The 25,968-nt window shown below is 40.7% G+C and overlaps 1 protein-coding gene and 1 non-coding gene across 3 annotated transcripts in view; both read left to right on the top strand.

The window, feature by feature from the left end:
• Positions 1–25,968, top strand: part of rspo2 (R-spondin 2) — a 121,361-nt gene that overhangs the window by 16,997 nt on the left and 78,396 nt on the right. The window lies entirely within an intron of this gene.
• On the top strand, positions 13,156–13,262 carry LOC132815550 (U6 spliceosomal RNA). The gene has a single exon (XR_009644675.1). It is a non-coding gene; the product is annotated as a U6 spliceosomal RNA (small nuclear RNA).

The following is a 25,968-nucleotide window of genomic DNA, read 5'->3' as shown; positions in this document are numbered from 1 at the left end:
TGTAGCTTGCCTTGCAGGGTCTGGCTATCTTGCATGTCCAATAATCTCCATGTGTGGATTGGGGGCTACATGCAGAAACAGTACCATTTTTGCTGCCATCTAGGTGTACTGGGAATGTCTTTTTGGAACCAGCCTACCTACCCTTTTTTCCAACAGGCTTTGGAATGAGGTGCTTTCTTTCAAAGGATACGGCCTTGGATATAGACTGGATCTGTGTTGACTTTCCTGGACTCGATGGTGACAAGCAGCTTGCTTAAAGCACTTTTGTGGAGTTTACTGTAGGTCCACTCGGCTGTCGTGGAAGGAGTTTCGAGATTCAAGTAGACACTGAAAGAGTGGGTTTGATGCCTGTCCCTGTGAACAGTGTCCAGGCAGCATTTGAAAGAGGTGTTTGTGTTCAGGTCATAAGTTTGCTCATTTGAGCTGGAGGGTTGGTTCTCGGGCATTTGGCCACTATGCTAGGTAACGTCAGTGAGCCTCTGGTGAAGCGCTGGTGTTCTGTCCTGCTTTCTATTTGTCTTGGTCCATTAAGGAGTGTGATATCCATTCGGTACTTTTTCTCAGGGGGTTGGTACATGGGGTTCAGAACCATGTGTTTATTGATGGAGTTCCAGTTTGAATGCCAGACCTCTAGGAATTCCCATGTGTGTCTTTTCTTAGCCTATCCCAGCATGGATGTGTTGTCCCAGGTGAAGCGATGTCCTTCTTTGCCTTTGTGTAAGGATACTATTGATAGTAGGCCATGTCTTAAAGTGGCCAGTTGGTGTTATAGACAATAGGTGCAGGAGTAGGCCATTTGGCCCTTCAAGCCAGCACCACCATTCATTATGATCATGGCCTATCATCCTCGATCAGTATCCTGTTCCTGCCTTATCCCCATAGCCCTTGATTCCACTATCCTTAAGAGCTTTATCCATGTCTTTCTTGAAAGTATCCAGAGACTTGGACTCCACTTCCTTTTGGGGCAGAGCATTCCATATATCCACTACACTCTGTACTCCGGTGGCTAATTTCCTGCCTGTCTGTCTGATGGAGAGTTTGTTGCAGTCCTTGCAGTGCATTTTGTAAATGGCATTCGTTTTGCTGGTTGGTATAGGGTCCTATTTTTTAGGTTCATCAGTAGTTGTTTCAGTGTCTTAGTAGGTTTGTGGCCTACCATGATGCCAAGGTGTTGGAGATGACCCGGAACTGATATCACCCACCTTTTAACAGACCGAGACTCTCAGAGGGCAGGACAACACCAGCGCTTGCTTGGGCTCACTGATGTTATCTAGTATGGTGACGAAACATTTGAGAACAAATCTTCCGGCTCAGCACGCAAACTTACACCCTGAACCTCAACCTGAGCTATGAATCTTCTCATTGGGGAGCATCTTGTCTTGCCATTCAGCAGTTTGGTTGGAAAATTCTGTTCTGCTCCAACATCGAGAAGCTCTTTTACTGCTGATCATTCTCACGTGGTTTTCCCAACATTTTCTGAGTGTATTGTTCAAGGCCTGAGATGATTCTTCCCATGAAGCCTCATTTCTGCAATGTGAAAGTCTTTGGCTTTGCTAATATTGCTGCTGTTGAAGATGGTAGTGAGGGTGAAATGTGTAGTCCATCGATAGCAGGTGTACCCACTATACTAACTTTCTGTGGGAATTTCTTTTTACTACAGCCATTTTGGTGAGCATTTAAGAATCAACCACTTTGTGGGTTTAGAGTCACATGTAGGTGATCCCAAGTAAGGTGCACATTTTCTTACCTAAAGGATATTTGCTAACCAGATGGGGTTTAATCAGCTTTGAATTTAACTTCCGTGTGATGAGACTTGAACTTGTCTCTGGAGCATTTAGTCCAGTCACATTAACACTGGTACAATCACCACATTCTGGTATTCTACATTTTTAGGCCTAATATGCATAGCTTTCTAACCTAAATGTTATTGTGCACAATAACAATGCTATAGCCTCTTCCTTGTTGAGAAAGATTCTAATTCCAACTTTGAACCTGTCTTTTTAATTGTGATGAAAGGTGTGTGATTTATTTACTTTGAGTCTATTTCAAACCGTGGGTGTTGGCCTGTTTTGCAAAGGTATTAAAACATTAATTTAGGTCTGTCTTTTTCGAGGTATGATTTCAAGCCAGTATATATGAGGGCAAACGATTGCAAGGAACTCTGGTGTTAGAAGTTTATTTTGTATTGCAGCTGACGAGGAAAGGGAGAAAACAGATAATTTTAATCACTTGAGGGAATTGTGTTAGTGGGGGGGGGGGGGGAGGAGGAGAAAGGTGGAGGAATGTAGGATAATGGCTGATCTGATCATTACTTTTCCATGATCCTGCTAAATGGCTTACCTCTGCTCCAACATCTTCATGGTCTTAAAGCATTTAGTCATTAGCTGTGGTAGAATCTGAGGATCAAGTTTATTTTTAATTTAGCACGCTCTTTTTTTTTATTAGGTGCAGTTTGAAGGAGACTTGATGGGGGTTCAAATATAATCTCTCTCTTCTAGAAGGGTTTCATCATTTTCCCATCTTTAATCAAGACCAATGATTTATCAAACTAGATTTCATTCGGGAACTGACTTTTTCCGATAGAAAAATCGGCTGGGAACATAAAACTATAAACTGTTGGCTTGAGAGAGAAGCAAAAATAAGTTACAGAAGTCTATTTTTAAAAATAAGAATTTCAGTCTCTTATTGCAATAGTGTATTTGGCTCTAATCTGACAATCCTGCTCCAAGATCCAAAGTGGAATCCCAATTCCTGAGTCTGAACGTAGTTATCCTGGTTGACATTGCTGATTAGATTAGATTCCGTAGTGTGGAAACAGGCCCTTCGGCCCGACCAGTCCACACCGACCCTCCGAATAGTAACCCATCCAGACCCATTTCCCTCTGACTAATTCACCTAACACTACGGGCAATTTAGCATGGCCAATTCATCTGACCTGCATTTCTTTGGACTGTGGGAGGAAACTGGAGCACCCAAAGGAAACCCACGCAGACACAGGGAGAATGTGCAAACTCTCCACACAGAAGTCACCCAAGGCTGGAATCGAACCTGGGACCTGTTGTGAGGCAGCAGTACTAACCATTGAGCCACTGTGCTATCCCGAAGGTGCTAAAATGTTTTCAAGTAGGTGGCAGGATTTACTGAGTAGTAAGTAACTCGGGGAAACAGCGTTTCAACTTGTACATATCATTTGTGCTTGCTTTGTTCATTAACTAAACATCATGTTTAAAGCCAAACCATTTTATTTGTCTTTGCCTTTACGTGTGTTTGTGCTTTAAGTCTACTACAGTTCTCCTCACCTGAGCGACATTGCATGTTTAAATACTTAAGATTTTGGTGGGTCAAATGGGTCAATCTGTAGGTATTTGAGATGGTGAATCCATTGCATTACTTCTGCGAGGGCTGCCATCTCTTCTGAGCAGTCTGCCTTTTTAAAAAGTCTTGTTAGAGATTTTGTTTGGACCATGGTTTCCCTTAATGAAACCGAGTAGTATCTGGATTCTCATGTATGTTATGTTCACCATGATCCTTTCAAAACAGAAATGAGAACAAACACTCCTATTTATCTGTGCCTCTTGTGTTTAAATAAGGAATTCAATCCCTTGGTATCCAGGTTGTAATTTTGACAGTTTTATTTCTTACATTGCAATAACTAGACTGACATCCTAGTGGAATACTGCTGTTTAAGGGGTACTATCTTTCAGATGAGACATTTTAAATTGTGATCCTGTCTACCCATTTTTGTATGTAAAGGATCCTGAGACAAGTATTTGAAGAATAATGGAGTTCTGGTTCTTAAATTTTTGTTTCATTTAATGTGATGCACCTCCTGAGATGAGTTGGGCTAGGAAATGGGACCTGCTGGAATCATTACCACGGCAGCTCAAAGTCCCTTAATTGGTCCCCTGGTCAGTTATCCAGCAATAAACTAAAATAATGATCTGGTCACTATCCTAACTTTTTGTGGTAGCTTGCTGTGTGTAAATTTTAATGCTGTATTTCTTGCAGCATAAGTGACTAAATAGTTGTTAATTAGTTGTAAAGTGCTTTGGTGTGCCCTAAGATAAGATAAGAAAGATGATAGAAGTGCAAATCTGTTTACTCTTCAGACCTTTCCACTTGGTCAGAGTGTAGGAATGCTTTATTCAGGTGGTCCTCTGAGGTAAACTGCTGTGTCTCCCCTGACACTGCAAGAGGCTGGTCCAGCTTTGTTCGACCTCCTCAGGGCTAAAATTTACTCCATTACTCCCATTACAACTGGTGAAGTGTATAGTTTTGATGGTTTTATATCTGTAACCTGTGCATATTCTGCATGTGAAAGTCTAAAAATTAAGTTCTCGTGTGCACTTCAGCTGAGAATATTTAAGGTTCATTTCATGCTTCAAGCAGACTGGGTTTGAATGCTCCTAAAATTTATTCAATTGGTTTGTTTAATAGTGAATAACAAATGGCATTTCTCCAAGGTGGTCACAATGCAATAGCAGTCTGTCTAGTGTAATCTGAGTTTTATTTGAAATAATATTAGTCTGTGCTACTTAAACATTGAGGCTTAAGGACAAATAAGGAAAATATTTAAGGAGATCAACTGAATGTGTTTGAATATAAGCACTGTCACCTGAGCAGGATTAGTGCTTGTTGTTGCTTGACCTAAACCAGAGTCTCCACTTCGGATTTGTTCCTTTTTTTTCAATCATCCATCAATTAGTCCTGTACTTTTCTCTGCCATTGTGAAGGGAACCGGTAATGGTGCTTGCTCTTCGATACATTACTGGCCTTTACTCTGCCTCCTAGTGTGCCTTGCTTGGTCTTTGATGTAAAAGATTTATTTTAAAACAAAACACTTTCCCTTTTCAAGCATAATTTTATTTTTTCTATTGTATGGTTGGATTCTGACTTTTTTTGGTCTTGGATGCAAATGTTGCGAATCCTCTCTGACTTTGACTGAATTAGCGCATTTATGTCTATATTTCTACTAAGTGTTACTGCAGTGATTTTATAAGCTGCTAGACTATCTCTGCCCCAGACACATAAGTAGTGTCTATATTGTCATCTTTTGGTGCCTGGGTTGATCACTTGTGAATACAGACCATTACTGCAGGGAAGTAGTCTATGGGTATCCAGCCCTGAAGCTGTTTCTAGTGCTTGTGTTCACCATCTGCATATTGGAGAACTAAAACTGTACAATTTGTTTGGCTCATTCTCGTGCTGGTATGACATGTAACAAATCTTTGAGTATCTATCAGATATCACTGGATAGCACATTCCTCCCTAGAGTTCTAGGTTCATTTACTGAGACATCAGTCAATTATTCACTTGACGCTCTGGAATAGTTCAGTATTTTTGTTAATGAGATTGAATTCCTTGCTCACTTCTCAGTTTTCTTATGGAATACTTTGTATTGTTGGCAAATGAGTTTACTAGCTTGGATAAATGTCAAAGTTTTTGATCTTTTAGAGATGCTAAATGTTAGAGATAACAGTTGAGAAGGTAATTTATGTAGGCTAGATCTTCATGTTGTACAATATCAATTTAGTCTCTGACCATAGTGTATAATCCATCTCGGACCTTTGCAAAGTTTTGAAAGTCATTCAAATCAACCTTTCCCAAACCAAAAGAGAACACTGTTCTCTACTGTTTTTTGTGAACTGAATCCTTAACCCTCTGGTCTTAACAGGATCATAATAAACATTTAACATGAAACTCCACGATAATATAGAGTTATTCAAAGTTTGAGAAGATTTGTAGCTCGGGTGCTCGTTGTGGTTCTGTTCGCCGAGCTGGGAATTTGTGTTGCAGATGTTTCGTCCCCTGTCTAGGTGACATCCTCAGTGCTTGGGAGCCTCCTGTGATCTTTCCTCCAGCATTTGTAGTGATGTGTATCTGCCACTTCCGGTTGTCAGTTCCAGCTGTCTGCTAGCTGGAACCGACAACTGGAAGCGGCAGATTCAAGCCACTACAAATGCCGGAGGAAAGATCACAGAAGCACTTCACAGGAGGCTCCCAAGCACTGAGGATGTCACCTAGACAGGGGACGAAACATCTGCAACACAAATTCCCAGCTCGACGAACAGAACCACAAAAATATGGAGTTATCCCACAATAGGGCTGTACATTTGCTATTTCAAATAGCCATTCTAATTTCTTTAGGTGTTTTTGAGGTTAGGTGAGAAATTAAGTGATAGGTAAAAGTAAAAATGCAGGTTTTTAATATATAAAGGGTTTGGACCCAGACTCTTGGGTTGAATTTGAGATAAAGGTGTAAGAACTGGGACTGTGTGCAGATAATGTGATTTTGAATAGATTTCAGACATAAGCCACAGTCCAAAAAACAAATCCATCTTTGTTTAATTTAAACATTTAAAGCTTGCCAATTATCCAGAAATTATTCCATCCTTGTTTTTCTTGTATTTATTGTCTTGGTGCAAGTGGAAGCATAGTTGAGATTTTCTGTAAAATTAAATATGTCTAAAGTGAAAGAGGATATCTGTAAAGGAAGAGGCTCCTCTGGAGCATGGATGAGTGGGGCTGAATGGTTTGGTTTGGTTTGTTTTTATCCAATTCTATTTGCCTTTTCAATGAATATTTTTATTATAAATTCCATTGTCCATGTTTTATATGGAAGCTGCCTAAAATATGTTCTATTGTAACTGCTCTCCCAACACCCAGCTGTTTGCTTCAGCAAATGATTTTCAAAAGTTATCTGTGCTCTGAGGATGCAACATTACATTTTTGATGCTAAAGTGGCTCTAGGACTTGAGTTTTAGGTTGTTCATGTAAATTTAAGCAATAGCTCTCTCAAGATGTGGTAAAGTATTCCCAGTCAACCTTTTTTAGCACTGCAGAGTAGTGAGGCATCAGTAATGTCATGGTCACATTTAATGTTATGATGATTGTTACACGTTAACTGATGCTTCATTACTCCATAATGATTGAAGTTGACTGGGAACACTTCACCACATTCTCTGGGTCATTATGTAGGGAGAGCCAGAACCAAGCAGAAGTCCTTAAAAAAAGGAGTTAAATTATTTGTAACTATAGGAATACAAATGTCTGAAAATACAGGAATAAGCTGTTTAAAAGGACTACCGTTGCTCATTGGTAAAAGTATCAATGCAGGGTGACCTGTTTTTTTTCCTTTTTTGTGGGTGATGAGGAGAAAAGTGACTGAATCTGTTAGCGCTCGAAGTCACAGCACCTGTAGTTTGATAAATGCTTCCTTCCTTACACTGGAGCCATAACAGAAATAGTGAAAGATATTTGTCTCTGAATTGCAAGGTACTAGATTAAAGCTATACTTCAGGGCTTAAAATTTTTTTCCATGTAACTCTGTCAGAATTTGGATGGAAGATAACTTGGCCTTCTCCTCCAATCTAAGAACCATCTGTCTTCAGGATTAGACTTCAAAGCAATACTTTTGCCCTTAATGGGGCTGTATGTGGTAATCTTAAAAGTCAAACTTTAGTCCTTACCTAATGATATTAGGTAAACAATCTACCTTTTGTGTATTAGTGTCCCCTTCTGTACACTTTCTTGCACATTCTAGGGGTCTAGTTTATTCTTGTAGAAAATCTTTAACTCCATCCCTGTTGCTATTAATGCTCTGTGACACAAGAAACCTGGAACAAGCTTTGAATTAAGTCTTTGCAACAAAGTTGAACACAACGCCAGCCTGACATGCCAGTGCTGTGCTGAGGGAATGCTACATTGTCGAAGGTGCTGTCTTTCAGATGAAACTGTACCCCTCTCTGGCTGCTGAGGACGGGTATCATAAAAGATGCCAGTACACCTCCAAAGTAAAGATAGATATTGCTGGTGTGCAATCATCATCACTTGTATTTTTTTAAAAAAACCATTATCAGATTGTTATAGCATTGCTATTTGGGTTTGCGTGCAAATTGACAGTTTCCAAAACTCTCTGCACTTTGAAGAAAAAAAGCCTTTTAATTGGTGGTTCTAACCAGTACAATCCATCCTTTCTGTTTTTTATAGCATGTAGATGCTTTGGCTACAGGCAAAGGAGCAGTGCTTGTTCACCAGAAACCAGTTAGGTGTCAGAAACCGGTGTATTATGCTTCAAAGCCACAGCGAGATTCCACATCTGGCAATGTAGTTACAGAGATGAAGGCTTGTTTGGCCACAGGATTGCAAGAGATTTTCAGACTACATCCATGTTGCTTGGCACTAATTAAAAATGGACCATAAACAGTTGTCTATCTATTAGATGGGAAAGAGTTTGCAATAATGCCTCCCATGGATCTGAAGATTCTGACTCTGCCTTTTGAGGTTTATGTGCGATGAAGTATGTGCTTGGGGAAGATGCAGGCATTGGTGGATGTGCTCTCCAGCATAATTGTCAACAGTCTTTTAAACTGTCCTTTTTCATATCTTGTATGAAATTGATTCATGCACTCAGGTAGCAGTAATACATGACCACAACTCAAAAAAAGCTCAAACAAATACCCTAGAGAAGGGAACAAGTATGTTGCTGATGCAAGGTTTGTAGCTCCAGGTTGAGGTTTAGGGTATAGGTTTGCTCGCTGAGCTGTAGGTTTGATATCCAGACGTTTCATTACCTGGCTAGGTAACATCAGTGGTGACCTCCAAGTGAAGCTGTTGTCTCCTTTCTATTTATGTTTGTCCTGGATGGGGTTCCTGGGGTTTGTGGTGATGTCATTTCCTGTTCGTTTTCTGAGGGGTTGATAGATCTAGATCTGTGCGTTTTGTTTATGGCGTTGTGGTTGGAGTGCCAGGCCTCTAGGAATTCTCTGGCATGTCTTTACTTAGCCTGTGCCAGGATAGATGTGTTGTCCCAGTCGAATTGGTTTTTTTCATCCGTATGTAGGGCTACGAGGGAGAGAGGGTCATGTCTTTTTGTGGCTAGCTGGTGTTCATGTATCCTGGTGGCTAACTTTCTTCCTGTTTGTCCTACGTAGTGTTTTGTGACAGTCCTTGCATGGAATTTTGTAGACGACGTTGGTTTTGTTTATGGGTTGTACTGGGTCTTTTAAGTTTGTTAGTTTTGGTTTGACAGTGTTGGTGGGTTTATGTGCTACTAGGATTCTGAGGGGTCTCAGTAGTCTGGCTGTCATCTGTTGCTGATTCTTGGACTTCACACCCTCTGACATAAAGCCAAAAGGGTTGTCCATGAAAACTTAAAATTTTAACCAAGGTTCAAATTAAAAATTGTGAAAAAACTGGTCATAACTCAGCAGGTCTGGCAGCATTTGAAGAGAGAAACAATAAAATATAACAGATCTCTTCACTGGGGCCAGACCCATGGAGTATTTCCAGCATTTTCTTTTGGATTTCTATCATTGGCAGCATTAGCTTTTATATAAGACTCATCATTCCATCTTTGGTAGAGGAGCATCCTAGACCAGTTTCTCACTTAGTGTAGTGCAGAGGCTGGTTCATTCTTGGAGACTGAGATTACAGGTTCCTAGTCAACTATGATACCTATGCTATTCACCAGTCTGAATTTGAACATGTATAAGCTCACAAAGGTACCCATGGTTTCATCTGTGGGATTAAACAACATCTGCATTTTAAGAAATGATAGGAGTCTGTAGCACATCGTAAACTGAGCCCCATAACTCTTTTTAGACTCGTGCCAAATTAAGTAACACACGAACGTCATTTACCTGATTTTCAGACCAAAGTTGATAGAAAGCAAGGGCCAAGTTTCTGACTAAGCAGGAATTGCTGTCCATTATAAATACACTGGACATCAGCTACAAGTGAACTAGAATAAATATTATTTGAGCAAAATTTTTGTCTGAGTCCCCTTTTCCATGGAGACGCAGAACAGAATTATTGGCAGATGTAGGGAAAACTGCCAAGTTAGTGGTTTTATTTGCAGATTCTCATATTGAGATGATCACTTCACTTCAGCTAGTCAAGCTGTTTGTATTCAGTTGTCCTTTCTCTGAAAGCTTCCACTAGTTTAGTAGTACACACTGACTGACTCTCGAACAGAAAATGTCACTTCTGAAGTGACAAATCAGAGACCAGTCACAAATCAGAGACCAGTCACAGAAACTGTTCCAGGAAAAGGAACTGGTTTTACTCCAGAGAATGGACAGCTTCTGTTGGGGAGGACAACAGTGTACACTTTTTTTTTTGTCTGCAATTTGTTCCCGGTTCTAGCTTGCTAGTTAGAAATGGATTGGTTCTTAAATAAGCAACTCCTTTGATCATACTGCAGGAAGCCAAAGCCACAAAACAAATTCACTGTTTTGTTTCCCTCGCTGTGAAATTATGCATGAAAAATCAATTTTTTTTTTATAAGTTGCAGGCCTCCAGTTTTTTTCTTTTAAAGACAATAAAAACAAAAAGCCAGTTCTTAGACCTTACCCAAAGCTGAACATTGCCATGCACAATGGTTGACACACTTGGGCCAAGTGCAATATGTATAAATACAGGACCTCAACTGGAAAAGAACAGTCATTCAAGGAGCTCAGACCAGCAGCATGCAATGTATAGTCCACATAACTGAGGAAGTTGTACACGGGAACATGGTCCCACTTGAGATCGACTGTCCATCGTTGCATGATTCGGTTCACCCCACTGGAGGAGGTAATAATTAAAGAGATGAAAAGAAAGTGAAGACTGCAGATGCTGGAGATCAGAACTGAAAATGTGTTGCTGGAAAAGCGCAACAGGTCAGGCAGCATCCAAGGAGCAGGAGAAGGGCTCATGCCCGAAATGTCGATTCTCCTGCTGCTTGGATGTTGCCGACCTGCGCTTTTCCAGCAACACATTTTCAGTAATAATTTGAAGAGGTGTCTAGGTCAATAGTTCTCAAGCCTATGACCTGTGAATCTTCCAATTCTGAATAAAATGAAAGAATTGTAAAATCGTAAGAATAACAGAATCTTGGATGGGGAGAGATGAGAGAGATAGGTAGTTGTGATAGTTGTGCAGAAGCTTGTCCCAACACTCATGGTATGTAAGGTAAAGGTTAATGCTGATTTCTGCAGCAGCCCCATCAAACATGGATTTCTCTAATTGTGCACTCATCCTCTTCACTCTCTCACGCAGTCTCAATTCTGTATTGCAATGGAGTACTAGAAAAGCAGAAAATAGTAAATCATCTGGCCATTATAATGCTATCCTGCCACTCAATATTATCATGGCTGACCATCCAACTCTGTGCCCTGTTCCTGGTTTCTCCCTGTACCTTAATCCCTTTTTAGTTCGAAGGACTATCACTAACTAGTCCAACCAGATTGTGAAGTGGAACTTGAATTGTGCCCTTGGACTCCAGTGTGCACTATTCAGTGACTCATAATTGACCTTTTTTTTAGCTTTAAAAAAAAGTACTTCATCCACTGGAGTTTAAATTTACAGTCCGTGTTGTTGACAATTGCATGGGTCTTGGTTGAGTACTAAATGCACTTGACAACAGAAGCTGAGCTGAAATGTATGTGGTCAGTTTTGGCAGGTATTGCCCAGTTGTCACCCTAGTCATCAATGTAATTTGGGTATGGTCACTTTTTTAAAATTGGCTCCACCTTTTTTTGTTTGAACTAATCGGCTGTACTCAAAGTTGAGAAGGTTAAGCAGTGATCTGAGCAAGTCATTAACCATGTTAGTTGGATTGATTTCAAAGATTTTTGGGGTTGAATCCCGAACTGAAAGGGCATAACTGTAATTGCAGTTGGGTGAATTTGGGCTGCAGTCAGGAACATTTTCTCATAAATAGTAATGAAAATAGAGAATTCTTTCTCCAAAAAGTCAGAGCAAGCTATAACTTCAAGGACTGAAGTCAACAGAAATCTACCCCACCAATATTTGAACATGGAATGAAACAGGAAGATTGAAGTTGAACAGTTTGGCCATGACTTCGAAAAGGTCTCTAGAAGTTGCTAAGAGGTTTGCCTTTATATAAAACCCAGCATCACTTCAAAATGCCCCAATAATAACTTAATTCTTCTGTCATGATTACATGAACCAGCTGCTGCATTTCCACTATTATGTATAGATGGCACTCTCCACAGCAATGCGATAATGATAGTAACCTGCTGTAGGGTGAGCGATAAAGATTGATCAGGACCCCAGGGAGAATATTCCTGCACTACTTTGAACTAGCATCGTGGGATCTTCTCACTACACCACCCCAGGGTAGATGAGGTTTCAGTTTATTATTTAAACTGAAATATAGCATCTCCAACTGATATGGCAACCCTCCCCTCTGTAGTTGCAATAGTGTCCAACCAGATTTCTGTGCATCAGGCTCTGGAGAGGAACTTTGAACCACAATCTCATGACCCTGAAAGGTATGCCCATCAAACCAGGGCTGACACCAAATCCAACTGCTGAGTTTCTCCAGTGGTCACTGTTCTAATGTGTTTCAGCCAGGAGCCTGGAAGTACACAGCAAGCCAGGCAGCATCAGGTGGTGTATTCTTCCAGCCTCCTGCCTGTTCAATTTAGATTCCAGCATCTGCAGGTTTTTTTTTTGTCTCTAACCTTCTGCTTTTCAGAGCAGGCATACATTTGTTTTGATGTTTAAAAATTCCTCAGTATGTATTTTGGTTTATTCAGTTGAAGATACATTCTTTTAGAGTCATGAATGTGTTAATGTATAAAATTCTAAAGATTGATTTAATGCTCTGCACAGTTGCTCTCTAAAATGGCCTGGATGCCATTAAGAATGTTTTACCCTGAAAGGGAATTAGTGCCGAGATATATCTATATACATATCTCTCAAAGTATGAGGTTGTCTTAACAAGAATATTATCAGAATTTTTTGATTAACTGTCTTTACTTCAACTTCCCAAAAATCCAATATGCAATGACATTTTAGCTTTTGAAAAAGGTTTGGATTAAGACAAGAAAGTAATTGAAATAAAGATCTATTTCAACTTGTTCCAAGAACAGTTGGAGTACAGCTGGAAGCCAACATGATTTTTGCACTGTTGATTTAAAGTTTGCGGACTGTCTAACTTTGATTTTGGCAGTGTGATGTTGAGCTCCAGCTTTGAGCACTGTTGTGTGCTCACTTCACTTTAGTGAACAGTGATGACACTAAAACTGGATGATGGGTGACCTCCACAAGGGGATTTTATTTCAAGTGCTCAGTCTAATTTAAAATCTTAATCTGGTGTTAGTTTGAGTTTGTGATAATGCTTGTGGGGTACATGAGGATGCACTGGTCCTCGCTTCGGCAGCACATACGCTAAAATTGGAACGATACAGAGAAGGTTAGCATGTCCCCTGCACAAAAATGACATGCAAATTTGTGAAGCATTCCATATTTTTCATTTAAAAGGCATTTGGATGGGACTATGAATAGGAAGGTTTTGGATGGATGTGGGCTGGGTGCTGGCAGGTGGGACGAGATTGGGTTGGGATATCTGGTTGGCATGGACGGGTTGGACCAAAGGGTCTGTTTCCGTGCTATACATGTCTATGACGCTGCAGATGCACTGAGCAAAAGGTGCAGTTTGAATGAGGATGGACTGCTTAAACATTTGCCTGAGTTTATCTGCTTTCTACTGCATTTTCAAACTGATTTATCTGTTATTTACCTGACCATTTGAATAATTTCAGATCAGCTCTTCTCACCCTTGTGGAAAATTAGAAATGTTAGTTGTGTATTCTACATTTTGTTTTTAAAATGAAGTTTTACAATAATAGAATCTGCAGTCTCTTGGTAGTTTTTCTTATTTTTAAATAGGCTTTTTAAAATATTGAAGTTATTAACCAGCTCTATTTTATTGATCAAAAGCTAATGCTCTGGACTACCAGGTACCAATCCCACCACAGCAATATGTGGAATTGAATTTAATTCAATTAATTTAAAGCACTGGAATTGAATGCTTTTCTCTTGGTTTTTTAAAAAATCAGTTGTTATAGAACTCATCTGGCTCACTGATCACAACTCCTTAAATGAAGAAAATCTACCATCGTTACCTGTTCTGGCCATGTGGGACTCCAGACTCTCATCAATATAGTGGATTCTTCAACTGCCCTCTGCAATGGCCTTGTGAGCCCATCAATTGTGCTAAACTGATAGTAGTTTTGTTGTACCCGAACCAGAGGAACTGCAGGGGTTCAGGAAGGTGGCTAATCACCTTTTTTAATGTGATTCAAATGCTGGCTTTGCCAATGACCGCCATATCCTGTGCACGCTTCTTTCAAATTCAGGGATTGATTATTTCAGGAATATTAAATTTATACATGTAGGAAACTCAGTGTGAATGATACTTTGGTCAATTTTGAGCCTATCTCAGTCGTAGCATCTGTAACATCCTGGCATACATCCCTCTATCTCTCCTGTCGTCCTTTTTTTTGAGTTGAAGTTTTGGGGAACTTCTCTCCACACCAAAGGCAGTGCAAATGAATTCCAAGTGTCCATAAAAGCAGACCTACAAATGAGTTCAGAGCAGGAGTAGGCCACTGGGGGCCACTTAGCTTCCTCTTCCATTCAATAAGATCATGCCTGAACTAATTACGGACTCAATTTTTTTTTAAGTCTTCCTGTACCTGAGCCTACAACTCCTTTCTCTTAGTTAAGATTCTATTCAGTCCTGCCTTCAAAACATTCACTGAAGAAACCTCCTAATGCTCAGTGGGAAGAGAATTTGAGTTATTACCTTCTGAAAGAATTTCTCTTTATATTTAAACAGTGACTCCTCTATTCTATATTCTCCCACATAAAGAAAAATATCACCTCCACCTTATCAAGTCTCTTCTATTGTGTTTCAATCAAGTTACGTCCTATGATTTCTAAATTCCAATGGATACAGGCTCCAATTCTCTGGGGTCACTTTCAGATAAAGGTATCTGTTTTTTCCTCCAAAGAGAGTCTGCTTAACTAACGTTGACTATTCCCTCCCTGTGGCTCCCTCACTTGCTGATGCCCATTACACAAAATACAGCCCTCAGTATGGATCCTTATAATATTCTACTTGTCACCATCTATCAACCCATAACACTATTGGACATGGAAATAGAAATAGGCTATTCACCCTTTTTTGATTTTGCACTACTGCTTGGTGAGATCATGGGTCATCTAATAATCTTCTTTTATAGTTTTTTTTGTCCGTAACCCTTGATTTCCGAATGGATTGGAAACATCTGTCTGCCTCAGCATTGAGTATATTTAATGACCCAGCCTTGACAGGCCTCTGTGGTGAAGAATTCCACAGCTCCACTACCCTCAAAAGAAGAAAAGTTTTCTTTTACCTTGCTTTTAAATCTGCAACCCCTTGCTCTGAGATTCTCCTCTGGTCCTAGCCCCTCTCATGGGTTAACAACTTTTCTACACTTAACGCTGTTAAGTTTCCAAGAAACCTATGTGTTTCAATTAACCTACCTCTACTCTTCTGTATTCTTAAAAGGTACAGAGTCAACCTCTCGTCATGGAGTCCCTCCATGCCTGGTACCAGCCTAGTGAACCTTCTCTGGATAGCCTTCTACGTTACTAAAGCACTCCAGCTGATTTTTGTGTAGTTTTAGCAAAACTTTCCTTTTTGAAATAAAAGCCAACATGCCATTTGCCTTCCCTATTACTTGCTGAACTTGGATGTTGCCTTTTTGTGATTCTTGTAGAAGGATCCCCAAATCCTTAGTCTTGCAGCTTTTGAATTGAATTTTAGATTTGTTTAGATTCCCTACGGTATGGAAACAACAGGCCCTTTGGCCCAACAAGTCCACACTGACCCTCCGAAGAGTAACACCCAGACCCATTCCCCTTCCCGATGTTTACCCCTGACTAATGCATCTAATACTATGGGCAATTTAGCATGGCCAATTCACCTGACTTTCAAAGCTCTGGATTGTGGGAGGAAACCGGAGCACCTGGAGGAAACCCCCACAGACACGAGAATTGAATTTATTGTCACATGTACTGAGGTACAGTGAAAAGCTTTGTCTTGCGAGGAATACAGGCAGATCAGAGTTAAGTAGCATAGCTAAGTAAATAATAGGTAAACAGCAACAAAAACAAAGATCGGTACCGGAAACTGTTTTGGAACTGGCTGGTTCGTGTTCAGGCTTCTGTACCTTCTCCAATGGTAGAGGTTGTAGAAGAACGTTGTCAGGGTAGGATGGATCTTTGAGAATGTTGGTGGCCTTTCCTTCACAGCCGGCTTGGTAGATGGATTTTATAGATGGGAGGTTGGCCTTTGTGATTGTCTGTCTGGGCCGAATTCAACACTGTGTAACCATCTCTGATCTTGAATGGTACAGCTGTCATACCAGGTAGTGATACATCCAGACAGAATGTTCTTGATAGTGCACCTATAAAAGTTGGCAAGGGTATTCACCATCATGCCGAATTTCCTCCAGTTGCCTGAGGAAGAAGTGATGTTGGGCCTTTGTAACTAGTGCATCCACACAAAGGGTCCAAGAAAGCTTGTTGTGGATGACCACTCCCAGGAGCTTGACCCTCTCCACTCTTTCCACCCTGTGCTATTCTTGTGTAAGGAGGCATGAGTAACATCCCACTGCATTTCTCCTGCAATACCCTGCAGCATTTCTCCATTTAAATAGTATTCACTCCTCCTCCTCCTATTCTTCCTGCCAATGTCCATAACCTCATTCCCCACATTAGACTCCATTTGCCAAGTTTTTCACTGGACCAGTCTGTGTTCCTCTAGATTTGTTATCCTTGCTCCTTATTTCTAACACCTTTTTTTTTAAAAAAGAAAATGTAATCCTCCACAAACATGGTGATAGTACACTCCTTTTTCTTTCCAAGTCAGGGATATGTTACAAAATCCAGCCCCAGCCAGGATTTTTGTGGTACTTTTTGCTGGTTATATGTTACCATCCAGAACGTGTTCCTCTACATGTTATTACAACTCTCTGGCTAGTTGATAAGTGGCAGTTATCTATCCATACTAATAACTATCTCCAATGCAATGGGCTCTTATTGACTGTGGTACTTTATCAAATGCCTTCTGAAAATTCAAATATGATACATCCCCTGCTCCTTTTTTATCAATCCCATTTGCTACGACTTCAAAAATTCTAATAAACTTGCCAGTCTGTCTTTTTTTTTATCCTTCACAGAACTATGCTGACTTGATCATCTGCATTTTCAAATGTTTTGCTGTTACATCTTTATATAATAGACTCTAGCATTTTGCTCAATGAAACACAATAAGCTCACTAACCTCTTTCCCCCACCTGCCCTATCCTCCTTCAAGTTTTGGATTAAGGTGTTACATGGGCAATTTTCCCATTGGTTTGTGCCTTTTCCAGAATCCAAGGATTATTAGAAGACTACAAGTACATGCATTACTTCTGTAATTATACTTTAATATCCTGGGATGCAACTGATCAGGTTGGGAATTAATCAGCCTTCACACCTATTTAGCTTCCCAATATTTTCTGTTATTATTTAGAATGTTGAACATTACAGCGCAGTGCAGGTCCTTCAGCCCTTTGATGTTGCGCTGACCTGTGGAACCAATCTGAAGTCCATCTAACCTACACTATTCCATTCTTGTCCAAATGCCTATCCAAGGACTATTGAAATGTCCTTTAAAGCTGATGAGTGTACTAGTGTTGCAGGCAGTCTGCTCCCTGCCTCCTACCGCTCTGAGTAAAGAACCTACCTCTGACATCTGTCCTATATCTATCACTCCTCAATTTAAAGCTATGTCCCCTCATGCTCGTCATTGCCATCTGACGAAAAAGACTCTCACTGTCCAATCTATCTAACTCTGATTATCTTGTGTCTCAATTAAGTCGCCTCTCGACTCCTCTCTAATGAAAGCAGCCTCCAGTCCATCAGCCTTTCCTAATAAGATGTTCCCTCCATACCAAGCAACATCTTAGTAAATCTCCTCTGAACCCTTTTCCAAAGCTTCCACATCCTTCCTATAATGTGGTGACCAGGACTCTACACAATACTCCACGTGTGGCCGCACCAGAAGTTTGTGCAGCTACAGGATGATCTCGTGAGTTCTGAAACTTAAATCACTCTACAATAAAAGTTAACACCATATGCCACATTAACAACCTATCAACCTTGGGAACTTTTCAAGGATCTGTATACCTGGACACAGATCTCTCAGCTTATCTGCGCTACTAAGAATCTTACCATTAACCCAGTATTCTGCATTCCTGCTGCTCCTTCCAAAGTGAATCACCTCACACTTTTCCACATTAAATTACATTTGCCACCTCTCAACCTAGCTCTGCAGCTTATTTGTCTCTCTGTAACCTGCAACATCCTTCATGACTGTCCACAACTCTACCAACCTTAGTGTCATGCACAAATTTATTAACCCATCCTTCTATGTCCTCATCCTGGTCATTTATAAAAATGACAAACAGTGCACCCAAAAAAGATCCTTGCAGTACCCCATTAATAACTGAACTCCAGGATGAATATTTCCCATCAACCACCACCCTCTGTCTTTCAGCTAGCCAATTTCTGATCCAAACCATTAAATCTCCCTCAGTCCAATGACTCCATATTTTGTACAATAGCCTACCGTGGGGAACCTTATCAAATGCTTTACTGAAATCCATATACATCACATTAACTGCTTTATCCTCATCTACCTGTTTGGTCACCTTCTCAAAGAACTCTAAGGTTTATGAGGCATAACTTACCCTTCTCAAAACAGTGTTGACTATCCTGTATCAACTTAATCCTCTCTGGATGATTATAAATCCTATCTCTTATAACCCTTTCCAACACTTTGCTCACAACTGAAGAAAGGCTCATAGGTCTATAATCACCAGGGTTGTCTCTGCTCCCCATCTAGAACAAGGGAGCAACATTTTTTATATCCTCCAGTCTTCTGGCACTATATTCCTGTACACAATGATGACATGAGCTCTAAGTCAAAGACTTGGCAATCTCCTCCCTGGCTTCCCAGAGAATCATAGGATAAATTCCATCCGGCCCAGGGGACTTATTTATTTTCACCCTTTCCAGAATTGCTAACACTTCCTCCTTGTGAACCTCAATCTCCTCTCGTCTAGTAACCTGTATCTCAGTATTCTTCTCAACCTTTGTCCTTTTTTTTGTGTGAATACTGATGAAACACATTCATTTAGTGCTTTCCCTGTCGTCTCTGACTCCACTTTCACTTCCCACTACTATGTTTGATTGGCCTTAATCTTACTCTAGTCATTCGTTTATTCCTGATATAGCTATAGAAAGCCTTAGGGTTTTCCTTGATCCTATCTGCCAATGACTGCTCATGTCCTTTCCTGGCTCTTCCATCTTAGCCCTGTCATTTTAGTATTTTTAATGCTATTAGTGATCACTTCTATCATGAATAATGGCACAAAATATTCATTCAAACCCTTTGCCATTTCCTGGTTCTTCATGTCACCGCCCCAGGCTCATTCTCTTGGTGACCTATGTTCACTTTGGTCCCTGTTTCTTCTATATTTAAAGAAGCCTCTACCATTTTGTTTTGATATTACTTGCTAGCTTTCTCCACCTGTGTAATTTGTCTCTGTCTTCTATTAGTCATCTTTTGGTTATTAAAACTTTTTTAGTCCTCTGTTCTTACTAATCTTTTCCACAATTGTATGTCTGTTTTATTTTCATTTGATTGGGCAGCATCTGCAAGGGAAAGAAACGAGGGTTTATGTTTCAGGTTGATTGTTCTTTTTTTCATCAGAGTTTTGTTCTGAGCTTAATTAACAGGGCAACAAACCAGTTAATGTGATCTATCTAAGCTAAATATTCCATCCTATTTAATGGTATGCTACTTAGTTTGATTACTCAGTTAAATTTCCTGTACTCTACACTCTCTTGTGGCATGACAATTTTCATTGTTTCATGGCTGTAGCTGCCTAGGCTGCAAGCTCTGGAATTTGCTCCATCTTTCCTTTCTAGTAACCAATCTTCTTGAGCACTTCTTGCAAGTACACAGCTTGTGTCTGGTCATGAGCGTTTTTCTTTTTTCCCCATACTCTAGCTATCCACATTTCTGCCTTACTTTTGTTTCTTTTTAAAATGCATCTTGAAGCTTTTGAGTTCTGAGCTAATATTGCCTTTTTGTGTGGCCTGGTGTTATTTTTTTTGGTTATGGTTGGGTGAAATGCCTTGTGATATCTTTATTCTGTTTTGAACGTGCGACAGAAGTAGAAGTGGTATGTTGGCAATTGTTTTGGAGTATGGGGAGAAGGAAACGCTGATGATCAGATGTAACCATGTATTGGCAAGGAGAAATGCTCAAGAAGATCCTTTACTAGAAAGGAAAGATGGGAATTTGGATTTCTATAGTGTCATTTCTATTCTTGTATTAAAAATCGCTTCATAGCTGTGAATGAACTTTGTGTAACTATTGTTGTAATGAAGGAAATGTAGCACCCAAATTTTAAATGAAGCAAGATCCCGCAAACAGTATTACAATAATGACTAGAGTTTATTTTCATGATTAGTAGAGAGATAAATGTTGGCCATGACTCTTAAGAATATTTCCAGTTCCTAAATACTGCCACAGGATGCTTTGCATTTACCTCTGAGGGCGGACAACACTTCCATTTAAAGGTTGTGAACAACCTTCTGGAGGACTTCTGAGTTGGAGAACACATGAGCAATGTTGATTTTATTTTTCCTTGTCCTCGTCCTCCCAGAGGATAGCTCGTTAGTGAATACCTTCCAGAGGAGGCAACAGAACTGGTTCAAAAGTAGAAGACAGAAGGTGGTGGTGGGGGGTTACCTTTTGGAGACCAGTGACCAGTGGAATGCCACAAGGATCAGTGCTGGGTCCACTGCCTTTTTGTCATTTATATAATTGATTTGGATATGAACATAGGAGGTATAGTAAATAAGCTTGCAGATGACACACAAATTGGTGGTCTAGTAGACTGTGAAGGTTACCTCCAGAATACTGAGACTGTGGCAAGAGAAATGGCAGATGGAGAAATGCGAGGTACTGCATTTTGGGAAAGCAAATCTTAACAGGATGTATACATACACTTAATGGTAAGATCCTAGGGAGTGTTGTTGAACAAAGAGACCTTGGAGTGCAGGTTCATAGCTCCTTGAAAGTGGAGTCGCAGGTAGATAGGATAGTGAAGGCGGCTTTTGGCATGCTTTCCTTTATTGAGTACAGGAGTTGGTGGTCATGTTGCAGCTGTACAGTACATTGGTTAGGCCATTTTATTTGTGAAACATGAAAGGGTTCAGAAAAGATTTACAAGGATGTTGCCAGGGTTGGTGGGTTAGAGCTACAGGGAGAGGCTGAATAGGCTGGGGCTGTTTTCCCAATGTCTGAGGCTGAGCGGTCACCTCCGAGTTTTATAAAAACAGGAGGGGCATGGATAGGATAAATAGACAAGGTCTTGTCCCTGAGAGTCCAGAACTAGAGGGTGTATGTTTAAGGAAGGGGAAAGATTAAAAGGGACCTGGGAGCAACTTTTTCTCTCACAGGGTAGTGTATGTGTGGAATGAGCTGCCAGAGGTAGTAGTTGGAGGCTGGTACAATCCCAACATTTAAAAGTCACCTGAATGGGTATATGAATAGGAAGGGTTTAGAGGGATTGGGGCAAGTGCTGACAAATGGGGCGAGATGGGCGGCACGGTGGCACAGTGGTTAGCACTGCTGCCTCACAGCGCCTGAGACCTGGGTTCAATTCCCCGATTCAGGCGACTGACTGACTGTGTGGAGTTTGCACGTTCTCCCCGTGTCTGCGTGGGTTTCCTCCGGGTGCTCCGGTTTCCTCCCACTGTCCAAAGATGTGCGGGTCGGGTGAATTGGCCATGCTAAATTGCCCGTAGTGTTAGGTAATTGGGGTACATGGAGGGGTATGAGTGGGTTGCGCTTCGGCGGGTCGGTGTGGACTTGTTGGGCCAAAGGGCCTGTTTCCACACTGTAACGAATTTAATCTAGTAATCTAATGAATTTAGGATATCTGGTCAACATGGAAGAGTTGGACTGACCGATCTGTCTGTTTTCCATACATCTGACTGCATGACTCTAGTTGATTGGTGTTGCTCTAAAGCAAGTGAACTTGCAAAAGATATGAGAGAGATGCCAACTAAAGTGGGAGGAAGAGAATGCTGTTTGAAAACCTGAGCTTCCGAGGGAGGTACTCCATGCAACTGAATGGAAATACATATATTTTTGAAAGAAATGTACTACTGTTCAGGATGAAGGCTGCTGCCACTATCCCCTCCAAAGTATAGGACCAGCTTGGTCTAGTATGGTCAAGGAAAAATCACTAGTCTATCTAGCAGTGACTGGAAGATGTTTTTGCCTGTTAGCAGCAAGTTAGAGGTTTCCTTGAAATTGATTAGACTTTTATTGCTGAAAATTTGAGGACACTCATTGGGTAGCAAGAGAGGAAAACCCAACCAATCTATATAACATTATGGCGAGTGGTGCTTTGTGGCTCTGCTTTGTATTGACATTTGCAAATCCATGTGTAACAGGTGAGGTATAGAGAAAACCGCAAACTATCTGCCTTTGGGAAGAACTACTACTGATGAGGCTATGCCTGGAATAATGTGTATAGTTGTCTTGTTTTCCTTTCATAAGGAGGAATTCAATAACTAGTTTCTCCAATAAAGAGTGCCTTACAAGGAGTGAATGAACAGACTAGGCCTGTGTGCACGGAGGTTAAGAATGAGAGGCATTGGGGAAAAGTGGTTTCCATTGCAGATATAAAACAACATTCAAGCTCAATCAAATAGGGATTTATCTCCTTGCACACAAACACCAATTTCCTAATTTAACTACAGCACTTAAAGTCACTTCTGTTGTAAAACATGTGCACGTGTGTTTTGTTTTCAACCAATATTGTTTGATTCAAATGGATAAAATTTTGTGAAACATCTTGTGTGCGTGCTCTTATTTAGATACTGATTCTAGGAATAATCAGTGTGTAAGATCAAATGTACTAGTTATCGTTTTTCCGTAAGTTAGGAGCTGCCGAGTCGACTCCTAATTTTAACTGGGCAATGTTGTCATTGCTAAAGTCTGATTTATTTCTTAAATATTTGAAAACTTGTATGTTCCAATATTTAAGTTCTTGCTATGTTGGGAATTGCATAATTGATCAATAATTGCATTGTGATTTGATACCTGTGGCAATATATGGTATCCATGACAACTGGCTTGCTTCCTCTCTCTCCTGACTTGATTTTTGAAAAACATTTTATTTACTAAGTCTGCTGCTGGATATGACCTCTTACCTTTTTTTTTAAGGCTTCATTAAATGTTCATTTTTACTTCAATCCAGACTGATATAATGGGCAGTTCTCCAATATGTCTGATGCTACCATTGGCACTTGTGGGAGTCTTGCTTTCAAACCGGGGAATGCTGTTAAAACCCACGAAGCGAGCCACTTGTCCCCTGGAGCCTGTTCTGTTCTTCAGCTGGGCCATGGCTGACTTTAGATTTAACTTGAGTTTTCACTTTCTGCTCGCAGTCCCCAAGTTCCTTTTTAATATCCAAAAATCTATTGACGTCTGGCTTCAATTAGAGCATTCATTTAATTGAGTTACAAAGTTCCAAAGATTTGCAACCCTCTAGATGAAGAAATAATCTTCTCTTCAATCCTAAATTGACCCCTTTATTTCTGATTCTCTTCAGTTTTTTTTTGAACCTTGAACCTTGACCCTGATCAAGCCCCTTTTAAGAAATTTATGTCTTTCATTGAAATCCTTTTTCTTTATTTAAACTTCAGGGAACAGAGGCCTTGTATACATTACCTCCCTTCATTTGGTAATTCCTTCAGTTGTTTGGCTATCTCCAGGCTTAGTGCAGGTTGGGTTGCTTTCAATCCCAAAATGATGTGAATGTGGGTAGCTACCTTTTTTTTTTCAGATCTAACTTGACAAGTCTTGATTTAACAATCCCCAAAGCCGCCCCAGTACAAATGGATCAGATCTGAGCTCTATAGTCCAACTGTTGTGAACGGTGACAGACAATCCAATAAATCACTGGAGGAGGAAGCCCCACATGTATACCCAACCTCCATGGTGGAAGAGCCCAGCACATCAATGCAAAAGATAAAGCTGAGTCATTTGCAGCAATCTTTAGCCAGAATTGCCGAGTGGATGATCCATCGTGGCCTCTTCTGGTGGTATGCAGCATTACAGATACCATTCTTCAGCCACAAAATCAGAAAATGCTGCAAAGTCTCAGCAGCTCTGGCAGCATCTGTGGAGAGAAATCAGTTAATGTTTTGGGTTCAATGACCCTTTGGTAGAGGGAAATTTTGATTTCTCTCCACAGATGCTGCTAGATCTGCAGAGCCTCTTCAGCAATTTCTTTGTTTTCAATTTCCAGCAATTGCAGTGTCTTTTTTCCAGTTTTTATCCAGTCTTCAACCAATTTGATTCATTCGATGTGATATCAAAAAAGGGGCAGAAGGCCCTGCATACTGCAAAGGCTATGGGCTGAGATGATCCAGCAACAGTACTGAAGACTTGTGCTCCAGAACTTGCTGCTCCACTAGCCAATAATTGTTACTCAAGACTCCCCTGGCCAAGCTGTTCCAGTATAGTTACAATATTGGCATCTACCAGGCAATATGGAAAATTGCCCAGGTATGAGCTGTACAGAAGCAGGCAAAATCTAATTACTACCCCATCAGTAAAGCAATGGAAGGTGTCATCATCAATGCTACCAAGGAACACCTGCTCAGTGACTACCAGTTTGGGTTCCACCAGGGCCACTCTGTTCCTGACCTCGTTATACCCTTCGTTCAAACACTGATCAAAGCACTGAATTCTGAGATTAAATGAGGTGAGAGTGACTCCTTCAATGTCAAGGTTGGGATGGAAGGGCTGGAAGTTCTCCACTGGTTAGAGTCACACTGAGCACGTCGCAAGATGCTCTCATTTGTTGGAGGCCAGTCATCTCCGCTGCAGGACATTCCTGCAAAAATTCTTCAGGATAGTGTCCTAGGTCCAACCACCTTTTTCTAGCAGTTTCATCAATGATTGTCCCTCTATCAGAAGGTCAGAAGTGGATGTACACTGGCAGACTTCTCAGCACCATTTGCAGCCTGATGGATACTGAGGCAGTCTATGCTTAATTGCAACAAGACCTGGACATTATCTAGGTTTGAATTGGTAAGTAATATTTTCACTATCTCCAATAAAACATCAAACAATCTAACCATCATCCTGTGACATAATGGCATTACCATTAATGAGTTCTCCTATCAACATCCTGGGGTTACCATTTAAATAGGAACTCAACTGGATTCATTGCACAAAAACATAGCAACAAGAGCAGGTCAGATGTTAAGAATACTGCAGTGAATAAGTCTCCTCCTGACTCCCCAGAGCCTGTCCACCATTCTTGAGACCAGTGTGAAGGAATATTTCCCGCTTGCCTGGATGCATGTAGCTCCAGTAATGCTTGATACCTTCCAGGACAAAGCAGCCATTTGATTGACACCACATTAACAAACATTTGTCATGCTACTGCATTCAGTAGCAGCAGTGCGTACCTTTTTTCTTAGACAGCACCTTCCAAAGCCACAGCTACTTTTCATCTCGAAGGATAAGGGCAGCAGATACATAGGAACACTTGTCACCTTCAAGCTCCCCTCCAAACCCCTCTTTATCCTTATTTGGATTTATATTGTCATTTCTTTGTGTCACTGGGTCAAAATCCTGGAATTCCCTCCCTAATGGCATTGTGGGTCAACCTACAGATACGTAGGTGGTAATGTTTCATGAAGGCAGCAAACTACCACCTTCTCAAGGGCAACTAAAGATGACCAATACTTAATCAGCCAGTAATGTCTGTGCCCGTGATTTATTGCAACTATTTCACCCGTCTTATATAAATGACTGTTCGGGCAAACTAGCTATTACTAGCAGTCACTAGTTCAAGGTGAGGGGGGAAAAGTTTAAGGGAGATAGGTGTGGAAATTCTTTACGGAGAGGGTGGTTGGTTGCCTTGAATGTGTTGCCAGCAGAGGTGGTAGAGACGGGCACTATATATCTTAGATGATCGATTCTAGACAGATACATGAATGGTAAAAACAATGACTACAGATGCTGGAAACCAGATTCTG

This window comes from Hemiscyllium ocellatum, chromosome 4 (genome assembly GCF_020745735.1).
Source record: "Hemiscyllium ocellatum isolate sHemOce1 chromosome 4, sHemOce1.pat.X.cur, whole genome shotgun sequence".
Lineage (NCBI taxonomy): Eukaryota > Metazoa > Chordata > Chondrichthyes > Orectolobiformes > Hemiscylliidae > Hemiscyllium > Hemiscyllium ocellatum.
This window is presented reverse-complemented; position numbering and strand designations above follow the sequence as displayed.